This window comes from Girardinichthys multiradiatus, chromosome 21 (genome assembly GCF_021462225.1).
Source record: "Girardinichthys multiradiatus isolate DD_20200921_A chromosome 21, DD_fGirMul_XY1, whole genome shotgun sequence".
Taxonomy (NCBI): Eukaryota; Metazoa; Chordata; class Actinopteri; order Cyprinodontiformes; family Goodeidae; genus Girardinichthys; species Girardinichthys multiradiatus.
The window spans coordinates 25844681-25861455 of NC_061813.1; the positions used below are offsets into that span (position 1 = coordinate 25844681).

General features: G+C 37.6%; 1 long non-coding RNA gene across 1 annotated transcript; it reads right to left on the reverse strand.

The window, feature by feature from the left end:
* Positions 1-5153: 5153 nt before the first annotated feature.
* On the reverse strand, positions 5154-7553 carry LOC124858365. Its single transcript, XR_007035814.1, has 2 exons — positions 7465-7553; positions 5154-5643 (listed from the first exon to the last, which is right to left on the reverse strand). It is a non-coding gene; the product is annotated as an uncharacterized LOC124858365 (long non-coding RNA).
* Positions 7554-16775: the final 9222 nt, after the last annotated feature.

The following is a 16775-nucleotide window of genomic DNA, read 5'->3' on the forward strand; positions in this document are numbered from 1 at the left end:
ATGCCTGCTTACAGCACTTATACCCATCAGCCCTTCGCCCATCCACCAATCCTAATCCAAGATGCATCCCTATCATACATCCTCCCTGAAAGGTTGCAAGCTATGTGCACCTGTTGGGGTTTTTTGCAGTTCCCAAAGTCAATGGTTAACAGATGTTTGCGGAAACTTTAACCAAGGTCACTTGATTATTACTCCAAATAGCAACAATATCTTAAATCCATGTTTATTATAGTTGCATTGGTAAGTATTAAGTAATCGATGATGACTCTTTCCTGGAAATGAAAAAATATTTAATCTCTTACAAAATCAGCCCCCTCAGGAGTTTACTGGTAAGGTAAGTTTATTTATGTAGCGCTTTTCAGTAACGAGACACTCAAAGCGCTGTACATACAATTACAATACAATCACAAAGAACACAGAAAAACAAATCAAATGCTAAGAAATCTAAAAATCTATGAATCCTTCTGAGGAATCTAAAAATCTCTGGTCAATATTACAATGATACAGATAACATTAATAATCCTTTGGGTTTTACTGGTAAGAGCTGGTTCTAAACCAATCTTTCTAAAGAGGTAATTATATCATTAAGTCCTCTATGTAGGGGAAAGCATCTTGTGCTAAGAAGTCTCATCATTCCACTGAATTCTAACTAGTGAAGCTGAGTCACTGGTACAAAACAGCTTTAATCCACATTTTCAGGTGCTAATAATATATTGCTTTTACTGGTGCTGAAGCTGAACTAAGTAATCTAATTAAGAAAGCTGGGTCATTGGTGTAAGAGCAGCTAAAGTCCAAGTTACTAATAATGTTTGGTTTTCGCTGGTAAAATCTATGAAAAGTAATGAAATCACACATTTAGGTAAAGTAAGATAGGAGGGAAAAAAATTCATATCTCAGACTCTATTCTTAGCAGAATACAGTCTGAAACAGTTCAAATAAAAAACTCATCAGGGGTGAGAAACACACACATAAGTAAAGATTTAGCAAGGGTACAGTGGAATCTTGAGGGTGTGAATATATATATATAAGTCTGAGTGTGTTTGCAAGAATTAGACTGTCAACACTGATAGAAGCGCCATTGTCCTTGAGAAGAGAGGTGGAAGTTTTATCAATCAGCCACATAGTCCTATCAGCACACTGCTGGTAGGGGAGTGCCGGGGAAGAGCGTCGCGTTTATATAACATCCAGGAGATATTTTGACGATAGCCAGTTAGCAGAAGTTGTCAAGGCCACATTGGGGCGCCAGATTTAGAAAAACAATAAATGTTGTGGTTCAGGCAGTTATGAATTTCCAACCACCTTAAGAGTTTTACTGGTATGTCTCAATTGCGAATCCAAATAGCCAAATTTCTGGTATTTTCCGCAGATCTGGAGCGTACAACTTCTCCAAGATTATATCCTTTAACCTCTGAGTCCAACCACTGCCAGGCAGCGATTCTGTTCAAGAATCATGTCCAGCTTGCGATTCTGCTCTCTTAACATTTCAGTCTGAGTGTTGATCGCTTTACAGACTCCATCTAACATCGCAGGCAGCTTTGGAATGCTTTGAACAGCCGCCCACATTCTGCGAATCACTCGATAAGCCAGGTAACCACCAACTCCAAAAAGGAGAAATCCTGTTATCAAAGTCCAACTATGTACACATTTTCTACGTCCTCAACCGACATCGTAGTCAGGCATACAATCTTCCACTGCTGCCAAGAATCCATTATATATCCAGAGAAGAACGTCCCGCCTGGACAAGAGGGTCTCCTTTACCCTGTCTTCCCGTAGGAAAAAAAAAATTTGACCAATTATGTTGAGAGTCCAGCTGACCAAATCCCTAATTTACAAGTTTGGAGGATATGCAAAGTGAGGCTCTGAGAAAAATACAGACAAAAGCAGAAGCAGGGATCAGCAGGGAGGGAGAGAAAATGCGTGTGTCTTCCACCGAGAGCAAGAGAAAAACAGAATGTGAAGCCATTTAATTACCAAAAATCCTACATGAACAATTTACATGGCCTCAGTATTTTAAAATATGTTAATGACAGCAATGTTAGCAAACATCTTTTAACAAGAAGAGCATGACTTGTCATTACTATATAATAAACAGTCATCTTAATCAAACATATTGCACGGATAAAATGACACTAAAAATGCAACAAATCTCCATTTGTATTCAGCTGCTGACAGAACATGCAGGAATGCATCACATCACTTGAATCCTGTTGTAACCTACACAATTACACACGAAACAACAATGTTAATATGCTCTTGAGGGTCAACATTGTCCTGCAGAACATCTACACTGTCAAAGACCGCAGTATCAAAAGTTGTGCTTTTGGTTTTCTTTCCTGATGTAAGTCGTAGGTAACCTTTATTTATCATGCAGTCTTTTTGTCAACTGTTTGGTCAGTGTGTTTTATCTGAAAAAAGTAAAGATAGAAAAAGATAAAAATTCTCGAAACATTTGTCACAACAGCAGCATCCAATCATTTTTACACATGTTTTACTGAGTCACAACCATTCGTATTCAAAGCTATTCATCAACAGGTCCTCAAAGGCTTCCTGTATTCCAGCTCATCTCTTTCTTTAATCAGTAATAAGAACGAGATTCCCTTTATTTTCATTGTACAGAAAAGCACAACGGATTTTAAAAATAGCAGTTCCCAAAGACAGTGCAAGAGAAAAACAAAAAAACAAAGGTGCAGTTCAAACAAGTATTATATAGAGTTGTATACATATACACATACACACTATATACACATGCAAACACACGCACACTCACATTCACACACACACACACACACACACACACACACACACACACACACACACACACACACACACACACACACACACACACACACACATTCATACATGTAACATAGATAGCAGCAAATAATAGAGAAACAACCGGAATGTCGTGCTCAAGGTGTCAGAATATTACATTTGCATATATTGATATTGCGCTAAGGAAATGAAAATAATTATTTAAGTTTTGGATGAATTTGTGACATTCAGGGCAACAACAGCTTTTGGGTAGAAGCTGTTTTTTCAGTGTGTTTGTTCTTGTCTTTATTGTCCTGACACGCCTCCCTGAAGGTAAGAGTTCAAAGAGGTGGTGACCAGGGTGTGAGGGGTCCCTGATGATGCTGTGGGCTCTCCGGAGGCAGTGGATATTGTAGACCCCCTCCAGAGATGGAAGAGGGCAGCCAATCACTCTCTGGGCAGTGTTTATGACCCTCTGGAGCTGCTTCCTCTCTGCTGTTGTGCAGCTGAGGAACCACAGCAAAATGCCTTGGCTCGACACCACCTCCACCGAGCAGCAGTAGAAGGTCATCAAGAGCTCACATCTCCGGTTGTTTTTTCTGAGAATCCTCAGGAAGTAGCGTCTCTGCTGTGCCTTCAGGATTGAGGTGGAGTTTGCAGTCCAGGTCAGGTGTTCACTGATGTAAGTGCTCAGGAACCCGAAGTCCGGCACCATCCACTCCCTGCTCCCATTTATGGTGATGGACTGTCCGGTTTACACCTCCTAAAGTTGATAATCAGTAGCTTTGACTTGGAAGTGTTCAAGATGAGGTTGTTAGTGGTGCACCAGACAGATAACCGTTCCACTTCTTTGCTGTAAGCAGTCTCATCTCCCCTGGAGAAGAGACTGTTCGGGTGAGTGGGGATACAGTCTTGGGTACAGAGGGTGAAGAGTAGGGGGGTTAGCATACAGCCCTGTGGAGAGCTGGAGCTGGTGCTCATGAGCTGAAGACAGGTGGGATCCTACTCTCACCCTCTGGGAGCAGTCTGTCAGAAAGTCCACAATTCAACAGCAGATGTTGTGAGCCCCAGGTCCCCAAGCTTGCTCACCAATCTGCTCGGGATGATAGTATTGAAAGATGAGCTGAAGTCCAAGAGGAGCAGCCTCACATAGCAACCTTGCTGTTCTACATGTGTCAGCGTGGTGTGCAGAGCAGTGGCAATGGCATCCTCTGCAGACTCTGTTGGCTGTGTAGGCAAACTGTTGGGCGTCAAATATAGGTTGCAGGCATGAAGGGATGTGACTCCGAACCAGTTTCTTGGAGCACTTCATAATGATTGGGGTTAGTGGCACTGGCCAGCAGTCCTTGAGACTGTTCTTTTTTGGCAAAGGGATGATGGTGGAAGACTTTAGGCAGAGTGAGATGGAGCACTGGATGAGGGACTGATTTAAGATGCTGGTGAATACCCCGGCTAGCTGGTCCCTGCAATGCCTCTGTTGATAGACAGAGGCATTTTTATATCAGTTTTGTTTACAGAGTGGAACTCTGTTCTTGCTTCCTGATTTCAATAAAATGTATTCAGGGTTCAAAACGTGTGTATCCAACATCATCTTATCTGTTTGCCTGATAGTTTCCTGAGAAAAAAGTTCTTAAGATGACAGGTGGGCCTACATGCCATTGACTTTACCTCCGGTCTTAACTACAGTGTTGATCTGACATTTTACAGTTAAATTTCAAAACCAGTTGGGTTTATGTATCAAAGAATGTATTCTGTTGTTGCTTTGTAAAATATGAGCATGATGTGTTGAGAGACACACTCAGTCTCCTGATGTAATGAAGGCACTTATGAATCTGCGCACAAACTCAATCAACTATGTTGGCCACTCTACTTTCTTCCAGAACGTCTTCTGAAACAAGCCCTGGTGGACTTTGAGATCTGTTTGGGATCAGTGTCCTGTTTGAAGGTCCAATGAAACCCAACCTTCTGCTTCCTCAAATACTGCATGACACTGATACTTTACTGAATCCGTCTTACATGCAGACCAAGTGTATCACAGAGCCACAGCCATGCTTCACTGTAGGCATGCTATTTTTTTCAGCATATACTTTATTATTCCTCTTAGACATTATGCAGCCTTACATGCCCTTAAAAGTTCTGGTTCCTCCACAGAACATAATCCCAGAACAATGCTGGCTTATTTATATACCTGTGAGCAAAGTGGAGATAACCTTTTTTGTGATTTTGGGTCAGTTAAGGTTTGGAGCTCTTCAACATTTATTATGTGCCAACCTGTTGAAACTGAAACCTCTGTGCCTGACACCACCAAGGCTTACTACAGGTCAGTCTAGGGTTTTTGATCAATTCTCCGCTTAGGAATCTTGTGGCAGACATGGATAGCTTCTTTCTTTTGACACAAGATGTCTTTCTGGCTGGAAACAGTTTATTCATGGTTTTATGACATGGACCAAAACCCTAAAATACATTAATTTGAAAAGCAGAAAAGTGTTTGCTGGATTAGATATTTACTTCTAAACATAATTATGTAATATGTATTGACAGGCATCCAAAATAGTAAAAAAAACAACAACATTTTTGCAGGTTTCAGGAACATCATCTGTGGGGTAAAAAATTATTTCATCTAATTCTAATGCGACAATGAAGGTCTTCTGCAAAAGCTTTGTCAGACACGTGAAATGTGCAAAAAGTCTATAACACTACACTGTGCACATGCAGTTCTACTCCAGAAGTTCCAGTGTATTCTTGCAGCTCACAAACATGGATGCTAGGTTAACTGGTGATTCTGAATTGCCCTTGTGTGTGTTGTCACTCCCACGTGTCTGTTTTGACCCAGTGATGGATGGATGGGGTTTATTTCCACTCTTGCCCAAATGACCAGTAGATGTAGGAATCCTGCAAAAGATTAAGCAAAAAAGAATCTTAACAGCTTCACCAACGGCAATTGTTCCCGATTTACACTATAAAAGGTTACACACTGTGAGTGCATTTTAACAAATTGAACTTCAAGTTTGGCCAGTAGAAAAAACAGAATCAATTCTAAAAGTGGTCTGTATGTAGAGCGAAGATTTAAGGTTTTTAGTGTAAGTCTACTGCTGTAACACAGAAAAACAGTTCATTAAGGGCTACAAATTAATTCAAGAAGTTTGGTGATGTAATACATTAGGGCTGAGGCATGAAACCTGGTTTCTTGCTGCACTGTGCAGATTATTCATACTTCGCAAAACAAGACCAGCTCTTGCTGAAGCAAGGAGGACAAGTTGGTTGGACAAGTGCAGAGAGTGAAGTACTGAGGCTCCTGTCTATGGCACTATCTTGGATGTTTTTGTTGAGTGTTAATTACTTACAATAACAGTAGGCGAAAGCTGTTGTTGCTGCTTGTTGATATTTATTACTTAATCAGCACTGGCAGTGCTCCCCTCGCAAGAAAAACATGCATGCTCGATACTCCAAAAATGCAATATAAGATCAAAACAGAAGAGACACAGAAGTTGGTCGTGAAAACCTTCGCACGTCTACCCTCCCCATCCCTTGGCACTTTGTTCTGCTTGTGCTTTAAAAATCTGATGCATCATCAGTTCTCACCATATTTTTGCACTATCCTATACTCCCATACTTGTCCAGTTAAAGCTTATCAACCCTGAAGCAGAACCTATTTTAATGTTTGCTCAGTAAGAACAAAAATATAATGCCCAATGTACCTGACTGAAAAAACAAATCTACTTTAATGTATGTAAAATATGTTTAGACTTTTGCTAACATGTTGCCAAAATAGTGACAAAAATATACAGTATAGTGCTGTAAAAAGGTATCCCCTCCATCACAGATTTCTTAATTTTGCTTTTTAGTCACACCTAAATGTTTCAGACCATAAAACAAATTTTACAATCAGATAACCTTAATGAATACAAAAAGCTTAGAGCTTGCAAATGATAATGTGTAAAAGGTTTATATTCCACTAAACGTAACGTGCAGATTTTGTCAAGTGTTAGAAAAACAATAACCCAGCCATAAAATCTGAAGAAGGTCTTTATTTATTATTCCATTTTATTTGGTTAAATCCTAGCAGTTTCCTGGCTGTATTGAAAATCATAGAAGTTCATTTCAAGATCTTGCACAATATTTACCCTTGTAAAGCAACGATCTCCACTTTAATTGAGGTTCATTTTGACCAAAGCTGGACTCTCTGTTGCAATTAACCGTGAAAATAATAAATAAATTACATTATGTTCATCCAAACTCCTGTCTGCACCAGGGTCTGTCTCCTCAACCACATATCCTGACATTGGGCAAGAGTCGGGATATACCCTGGACAGGCCACCACACTCAACTGCATGTACAGAAACCTATTGACCTAGCATGTCTATCTTTGGACTGTGGGTGGAAGCTGGTGTACCAAGAGATAACCCACACATGCATAGGTAGAACATGGAAACTCCATACAGAAAGACAACAAGCCAGGATTTGAACCCACAACCTTCTTACTGCAAGGCAACAGGGGTAACACCTGCTCCACCATGCAGCCAGTTAAAATGTAAGTATAATGTCAAATGTTTTTGTTTTGCAAGTGTATCATGCTCCTATCTCTAATTGTGCTCATGCTTTGTGAATGAACAATATGACAACAAAAATGATTGTAAGATTAAAATAAATACAAAAAACTAAGTTACTAATTTAAAGTTAATGAATACATGTTCTAATAAAAAAGTTACATACCTGTCATAGCTGGAAGAGAAGTCAAAGTTACTGCTGTTGTAGCTCAGAGCTGAAGACGGAAGAAGAAGAAGAAGAGGGGCTGACTGAACAGACAGAGCGGGATTTATATCCCAGGAAGAGTCAGGTCACATGATGATGTCTACACAAACCCATCTGCTGCCAGTATGGTTCTTCACACCCTTTGCTAATCCCAGGAGTAACATTTAATTCTACAGTACAGATTCAATAACTTTTACACTCATTTTGCAAATTTAAAGGTAATTCAAAAATGTGCCAACGAAGCAATGACTTGATTTACTGACTTGACTTCATTCAAAAATATAACTCAGGTAAACAATTGTAATTTATTGCCCCCAGTGTTACCTTTACTAATAGTATTTATTTGTGCTGATTTGATAGTCTTGTGAGTAGAAGAATTAGGATCAGGATGCTCCATTAAAATCATTTGTCGCCATCTTGTGGGCAAAGACAGATGCAACAGCATTGTAGATAAAATAGTGAGTTAATTTACCATATATGGCACACATTTTGGTGAATCGTTAACAACTGGGTCCTATCAGTAAGACAAAACTAAATATCTTATAATCTGAATGGAGTTTAAATAAATGTATGTAACTGTGCTCATTTGACTGCACAGCTGAACAAATGTGAAAACTAGCAGAGATTTAGGAATTTCGTTATATTTAAAATAGATAAACGAAGTGCACACTGATACAGCAGTGTTGTACGGCACCACAATAAAACATGCTACCGGTCATTGGCTCATTTACCACGCTCAGGCAGATGCCTTGCAGAGTAGAGATGCTGCCAAAATGGTGCTCTGTGTTTCTCACCTCCTGAGCTGCTGGACTAAACCTATAAAGACAAAACACCCCCAGCCTACCAGCCTCTAACACTGGAATGGTGTCATCTGCACAATTAGACCCTCATACCCTCATCATATTACATAATGTCAGAGGTCTAAATAGACTGCCAAGATTTCATCGAAAACATCCTTTCCCTTAAAAAACCAGGGCATATGCAATGTTATATCTGATATCTAATCATGAAACGCAAATATTAATGTTCTTTCTTTCTTCCAGTGCTACCATATATAAAATCACAAACAGTCACTGATTACATATGTACATAATATCATTGAGTGGATGGGATAGAATTTTCTTTATATTAATGCAGAACTAGATCATTTTATTGTCACTGCAGATTATGCAACACACTGGGTTCGAGTACTTTCTGCGAACAGCAACAAGTGAGATGTTGTGACAATCTATTAGTTAACTTTTAATAGAAAATACATAACTTATTTGTTTTGCAACGGGGATACTCGTAAGGTTACAGATCAGCAGGCCATGATGCTAAAAACCACAGAGCATGCTACAAACCTTGGTAAAGTTAGAAAAATTCAGTCCTAAATTTTAACAACTGCCTAAAGCTACCATCTCAAAAATGGCCAGAATTAGGCAGTTTCTGTCAGAACAGGGCACAGAAAAATGTGGACATACTTTTTTGAGTAGATTAGATATTGTTGTGGTATCTCAGTGAAAAATCAATCATTCAGCTGCAGCTCATCTAGAAAGCTGCTGTCAGAGTCCTGACCAACAGCAGGAAACACATATCTCCATCATTCCACTGCATATGTGCCTTTCCTTTCAAAGGAGAGGAAGAATATGCTGCCTTGGGTAAATAATAGCCATATAATTTCTTCCTAAGAATCAAATACTGTAGTATACACAATTTGCATGTTGATTTTTTTATGATTTTTTGTGGTGTTAGTGGCCTTTCACAGTAGTTAGGAGAATGACATAAAGCAGAGGTAATTGAATCCTATATTGCTGTGGTAACAATGACCAATATCTTTGCTATATGGAGTGCTCTCCCACGTTCTGCACTGTTTCAGTGTATTTTTAACTGGCTAAGCTAGGCTGCTCCCCATGATTTTTTTTAAAACCCGTTAAAGGATTCTGTGGCACAAGCGTCACCACCATATTTACGGCATCAATGCAAAACTACTGTGGAATTCACACATGTAATAATCACATGTCTCAACAATGATGGAATAATAACATTACTTAGTTGCATGCTCTGTCTGTATTGATGAAAATTTGTTCATCCATGCATGCTCAAGTCAGCTCCACCTGACTGACAGGTTGACCTACTTTCCTATGTGTTTGACTAATAATTATGAGGCCACTTGGATGAACAATTTGAAACATTTTTTGGCTATGCCAAATGGTGAGGTGATCCAAAAAATAAAAATAAAACCAAAACATAATGGTGAGATCACAGCAAAAATGTGCCCCATTCAGTACAACATTGTGAATTCCCTTCATTCAAAACACTTCATCCCAATACAAACCCACTACTGTATTTAAACTCCCATAAGCAACACACATACTTCATATAAGTGTGAAGACTTGATGTTCTAAAAATTGTGATTTGTTTACTCACGATTACCCCCTTGTAAGACATGTTTTTCAATGCACCAACAAATGTGGCATTATAGGAAACGATGTGGCAGTATCTTCAAAAAATACACTGGAACCCTCATGGTAAAAGTAGATTTTAAAGTCTAATTCATAGTCTTTGGGGCACTTAAATGATCTAAATATGTTTCAGAGTTATTTGTCAGGTAAAACCATGTAGATTCCTCAGCTCATCAAAGACCCGTTTACTCAGTGATCCCAAACAACTGGATGCAGCATTAAGTTTTTATGCACCTCAGCTTCAGATAAAACTACCCGAATACGTGAAACTGTTGCATCCTTTAAATCTGGACTGAAAACATATTTTACTACAACTTTCTTAGAGGGTAAAAAGCTCATAATAGTTTATATTACCAGTTCTTTGCTAGTTAGATGGTTATACATTTGCATTTGACTGTTCTAGTTCTAATGCATTGCCTTATTTGACTATTAATACATTTTCTTTATTTTAGAACAATAAATCACTTACTCCTTATAGAAATAGTACTACACATGCTGGCCTGGTCTTAATTTCATAAATCTGTTCAACTCCTGAGTTCACAGCTTCAGACAGCATGACAACACATTTAACATCAACTCAATCAGACCATAAAAATAAATTAAACAAAAATACACTTGACTGTTTCAGCTTGATCAAATTCAAACAATTATTACTGTTAAGAAATAACTTTAAACATAATTTTTATCTTTACTGCATCTACACACCCTTTGCTTTTCAAACTAAATATTTTTAGCAAACCTATGAAATAAAAAAAAAACTAAACAAAAAAAAAAGGAAACAGCAGACGGCGTCCGTGAGATGCTAGAAGGAAATTAACCTCCCGCTCCCCCAGAGAACGGCATGAGCAGGAAATTATATTTCCAAGGGAACACATGAGTTATAGTGGATCCCTGGAGCTCTTTTGTTTGGTGAAGTGTCGGCGGAGAGCCTAAATCACAAGCAAGCAACAGAGGGGGCAGAGCCATGCAATGAGGTTCAGTCAGTGTGAAAGCAGGAGAGCAGGGTTGTGAGCGCTAACTGCGCAGGCCTCGGACGCCCTGGTGAGAGGTGAAAGAGCCATGAGAATGAAGCATGTGAGTGGGGAGTAAATGGTTTGCTGCAGCTAAATGTGGCCTGTAGATAAGAGTCACACAGTGATGGGGCTGGGTTGAGTTCACACTTGAGCTTTTGGAAACACATTAGGAGACATTACAAGAAGTTTTTATGCATTCTTTATCTACTAGCTGTATTTCTCTCTTAAAAGTTTGATTTACCGACGTCATGCAAATTATGTTGTTTATAACACCACTAGTTATTCACAGTCATAGATAAAGGAATTGAAAGAACACAGCCTCTTTGATTGCAAGGTTTTGCAAACCAGGACAGAACATAAATTACCTAATCTTTGCCATGCTCCAAAATGGTTTAAACTAGATATTCATCAGTTTTCAATAATACAACATTAATTCATTTTTAATTAATACACAAGTTTTAGCTGTTATACAGATAACCTCACATTTAACTCTGGAATACTGCTCAGTGATTGCTAGTATTCCAGGTCCAGTGGCAGCAAACCAAGCCCAAACTGTTACCCCTCCACCAACATACTTTACAGTTGGTATTTAGCTTGTTTTCTGTAGTCATGGATCTTTTCTTACTTTTGTATCATCTATCTAAAGAACATTGTTCTGATGTTCGTTCAGATGTTCATTCAGATGCAACTTTGTAAACCAATATTTTTTTAGGAGAGAAGATGCTTTCCACTCCATCCAAAAATGTCATTCTTGTAAAGTCGTTTTCCAATTGTCTTGCCTCGAACTTACACATTTAGAATAACTGAGGGTTAAGGTGTCTGAGATGGAGCTTTGGGGTTTTATTTTTGCAATTTCTTAGAGCATTGCATGATCGGATCTTTGGGAGAGTTTGTAGAAGTATCCAGTCCTGGTAAGATTGGGAATGGTTTTAACAGTTTTTCATGATTGCAAAACTCCTGGTTTTATTGAAGAGGTCACATTTGCTAATGACCAGTTAATCAAGTACATTTGGTAAGTAGTTTTCTACTCCAATCCTGAGAAGGAGCAAGAATATATTTAGTTTTTCATTCATGGATTTGCAATTTCTACAACGTTATTGTTTAATAAGTATTGACATTGAGGCATCTGTTTTTTTCATGTCTAACCTCTTGAGGTTGGACATGGCTGCTAAAACCAGGTATCTATTATTATTTCTTGATACAATTCCAAAAGTACTAACAACTCTAGTGAAAGGACCATTATTTAGGCCATGACTGCATAAGTATTCCTTTAAATGAACAGAAAGTTACACTGTGACTGAAATGTATATTTTTTCTATCTGTTGACTTACTAGCTCACTGTAGTCTGGGGCCACCTTGAAGATGTAGGAATTGGGGAAGAGCAGCAGCTGAGTGCAGGAGTGCTTGGTTAGGTAGGCCTTGATTATTGACTTGTTCCTGTAGATAAAGTCCAGAACAATTTTCACCTCAATCTCTGACTCGGGTCATTCGCTACAGAAGTTGTTTTTGCAGTTGTGTCTTAGGTGTGTTTTAGGTTTGCTGATGAGGTTTGAAATTAGAAAAGGAATTAGCCTGTTCTTCTATCTGAGCAATATGGGACTGAAATATTATATAGTACTTAAAAAATAATGCTAGGATTAGAATTGAAACTGGATTTGTACTGAACCACAACCCTTTATTTTGACCTTTCACTCACAAACACTGCTCTTTTGCCTACTTCAGTTGACCAGCTGGGCTAATTTTTAAGCCAAAAGAAACTCTCTTAAAATAATAAGCTGGTTCTCAAAGTAATGAATAGTTTTCTGACCTTCTAAACTGTTGTATCAGTTTGTTTTTATAAATACCACCTTTACTGTGACTAATATCAATGTGCCTACTCTGCAAATGCACACGCTCTATCTCAGATAAAGGTCCATATCATACATATCATATAACATTTTTCCCCTTTACCTTGTCGTTACACAAAACCCACTTCTGATTGGCTGATCAGTCCCTTGGGAGGACTTCTCTACTAGAAGCTTCAGTTGTAGAACCGCTAACTTCTTTCCATGATTCCTGCAGCTAAAGTGCTCCTTTATTGATCATCCCCCTTTCATTGGTTGTTACGGCTTGCGAGATATAGGACCCCAGAATGCAGACTAGAAGGCAGCATGTTGGTAAGTAAAAAAGGTTTAATAACAAAAACTCACTCACAGCAGGAGGGAGGAACAAAACAACAAACGGGTAGGCGAGACAGGCATGGCATGATCAAAAAACAAGACTTGGTTTGAGAACAAGACATGATATGAGGAATATTTCCGCCATGTGTAAACAGAACAGGTGTGTGTAAATGCAGTGTGAACCAGGTGAAGCAAGACAGATTAACTAGGTGCAGGTGAACCAAATAAAGTTACTTAACAGAGAACACAACGTGACAGGAGCAAAACATGGCTTGAACAGAACGCAAATCCAAGGAAACAAACTAATAGAACTTTAACTAGAAAAACATGAAACAAAAACATAAACATGATTCAAAATCTAAGAAGAATAATAATAAATAATAATAATAAACAAAAGAACGATTCAAAACCTTAATTGTGAAAAACATAAGAAAAAACCCGAAACCAAAAACCAAACAATCCCAAATCATAACATTGGTAAGTTGTCTGTAGATTACGTTTATGCTTTATTTTCTTTAGTTTTTAGTTAACTGGTAGCAAGCATACATTAGTGGATTTAGAGTAGAATTGGTTCTTGTTTATTGGTTCATGTTGGCCTAGGTTTTATCCATATAACCTTTTTGTTAAAGTGCCATTTTTCCATGTTGATTTTTTTCCTTTTAATAAATATAAATTCTGACAAAATATAGTAATTTATTTTTCTTCCTTTGAGGGTATTAAAGACAAAAAAGCTATCCTGCAGATGAAACTAATAGCTTTTTGCCCGATTATGAGACTGAATTGTTTATGTGCTTTAACACAGTTTAATATAGATTATGAAAACCAAAGACTGACATTGTTCTTCTCTCTCTCTCTTTTCTCTCTCCAGGGGTTGAACTTGGTTTAGCTGTACCAGAGTTTACAGCCTGCAACTGAAATCAGATTCAACCTTGTTGATGAGATTCCTGAAGGGTGAATTATTTAAGCCACACAGTGCAAGAACCTAAAGAAACCTGATGGACATTTGAATTAGATTAACGCTTTTAGTTTAAACTTTATATTGATTCCTTACTGATTCTCCATGTTGTTCAGCCAGTGAGATGATCTTTACACCACATCGAGGTACATAGCAGGTCCACATCAATGACGACGGTCATCAAATCCTCACTGATTGCGATCCATTCTACCTGCAGAGGGCACCAAAGCTTAATAATTGAAGCATCTGATTACCATTCAACAGAGATGTAGTGTTTTAACAGTGAGAGTGAGATCTCAAAGTGGGTTCTTATATGAGCAGTGTTTTATGTGATATCTAAGAAGACTAATCTATTTCATTCTGAGAGACGGTAGTCTCTCAATGTTTTTAGCCAAATTTTTTTCAGAAATGCCTTTCTCCCTAAAAATAAATGAAAAAAAAACAAAACAAAACAAAACAACTATAAATCCGTAGTGTTAAACAACATTTTAAAATTAATAAGTTCTTAAGGGAAAGAAAAAAACCCAAAACAAATCAAAATCTCATATAGTTTTAACATGAAATGTTTTCTTTTTTTATTTTCAACCCTAAACCCAGTGTTTTAATGACACAGGGTAGTTTGATTTCTGTAGTAAAGTAACAGTAATGAATGAAAAATGAATAAAACCTGACTATCAGTAAAGATACACATGTTTAGCATTTAGAAAATATGTTTTTGTTTTTTCTTGTTTCTTCATATATTTTTATCAATACTTATTAAATCTAATAATAAAATGTATTTGTCATATTTGGCATCAAATCTCATTATTTGACAGCAAATTTGTTTTAAATCAAATTTGTAATCATATTGCATTTTTTTCAAAAATGTGACAACAGAATTAAGACCGGCTGTGTTTTTATCAGAGCTTGGCTGTAACCAACGAGTCTAAAGTTGCCATAAAATATCTGATATTCAAGTTTTCTTTAAGAGTGAGTTAGATATATAACATTGGCTCATCCCTTTAATTTAAAAACATTTGCTTAAGAATGATTCATAGATCAACATTAGTTGGCTAAACCAAATAATCCATTATGAAATTAGTCAACTTTCAGAAAGCCTGGCAAATTGTTGCTCAAGATCACTTCTAAAGGACTGTCTGGCTCCTTGGAAAGAAAATACATACAAATTAAGTGTGGGTCAAGACTTTGCACAGTACCTATCTCTGTTTATGCAGGCGCAACCCCTGGGATTCCAGTATTAGCACGTTATCTTCTTATAGATAGTAAAGAAAACACTGTTTTAGTTGACAGAATGAAGAATTTAACCCTCAAAGCAAAAGATGTCATTCAGGGTAGCTTTCACCAGCCTGAGAAACAACAGGAGCCTTATGTTGGTAGTGAACGTCTTTAAGAACCGCTCTACTGTGCACCTGTTGTTTTTTTCCACACTTTTTGGTGCAAAATAAAGGATGAGCCACCTTCATGACGTTGAAGAGTAATATATGCTTGGAGAAACTATTAATTTACTCCCAACAGTAACATTTTCTTAAATCTGTTATTCATAGATGGTTTGGCTAATTTATTTATGCACTCACATTTATTCACAAAATATACACTTACAGAGTAGAAAAACATAAACACATATATAAAAAAAGAAAAGATCACCCAATATGAAAACTTTGCATTTATGTTACTTCAGCATACACATATACATTTTACATGAGTTGTCAGTACGACATAACAATATCACATTGTCTCAGTTTAATATATTACATAATTAAATTTACACTTTACATTTAGCAAATTTTGTGGCAGAACACACTGGGCTGGATCTGAACACTTGATCACTGTTGTAAGCTTTTGGAAAACCTGCTGAGCACACAGAATGCACACCGAAGCCTGAGCGATACATTACTACACTGTTTCATTAAGGCGCAGTGCCGACAAAATCCTGCAGAACATGCACATCTTTCATAAATAATGGGATAAGTGAGTTTTAATTAGTTACAAACTTTTCTAGCAGATCAATGCTGTCTGAAGCAGCTACAGCAGTTTTTGGACTTTTTCAGGGTTGTGGTATCGACACACTGACTGAGGCTTATATCTGGAAATGTACTGTTGATTACAGTACCTTGCAAAAAAGTAACAATAATATCACTTGAATTTAATATTCTTTTAACATTTCATTATAGTACAGATACAATGTATTTTATTTAGATTCTCTGTGATAGCCCAACACAAAGTAGTTCGTAGTTTTGAAGCGGAAATAAAAAGGAAAAAAAACAAACAAACAAATGAAAATCTAGAAAGTGTGGCATCCAGATGGTTCCAGCCCCTTTTACTATGGTAGCCCTAAATAAAATCCAGTGCAAAAAACTAATTTCAGAAGACACCTAATGATTGAATGCAGTCCATCTGGGCCTAATTGAACATCAAAATAAATCCAGGTGCTCTCTGAAGACCTGAGAGATTTGTTAGAGAGTGAACAAACAGCATTATGAAGACAAAGGAACGAAGCAGACAGGTCAGGGAGAAAGATGTGGAGTAATTTAAAGCAGGTTTATGCTATCAAACAATATCATAAGCTCTGAATATCTGAACGAGCACTGTTAAATTAATCAATTGAATGAGTATGGCACATCTAAATCAAACAAGACATGATGGTCCACCTAAACTCACGGGCTGGTTAAGGAGAGCATTAATCAGACAGAGAAACTGTCAA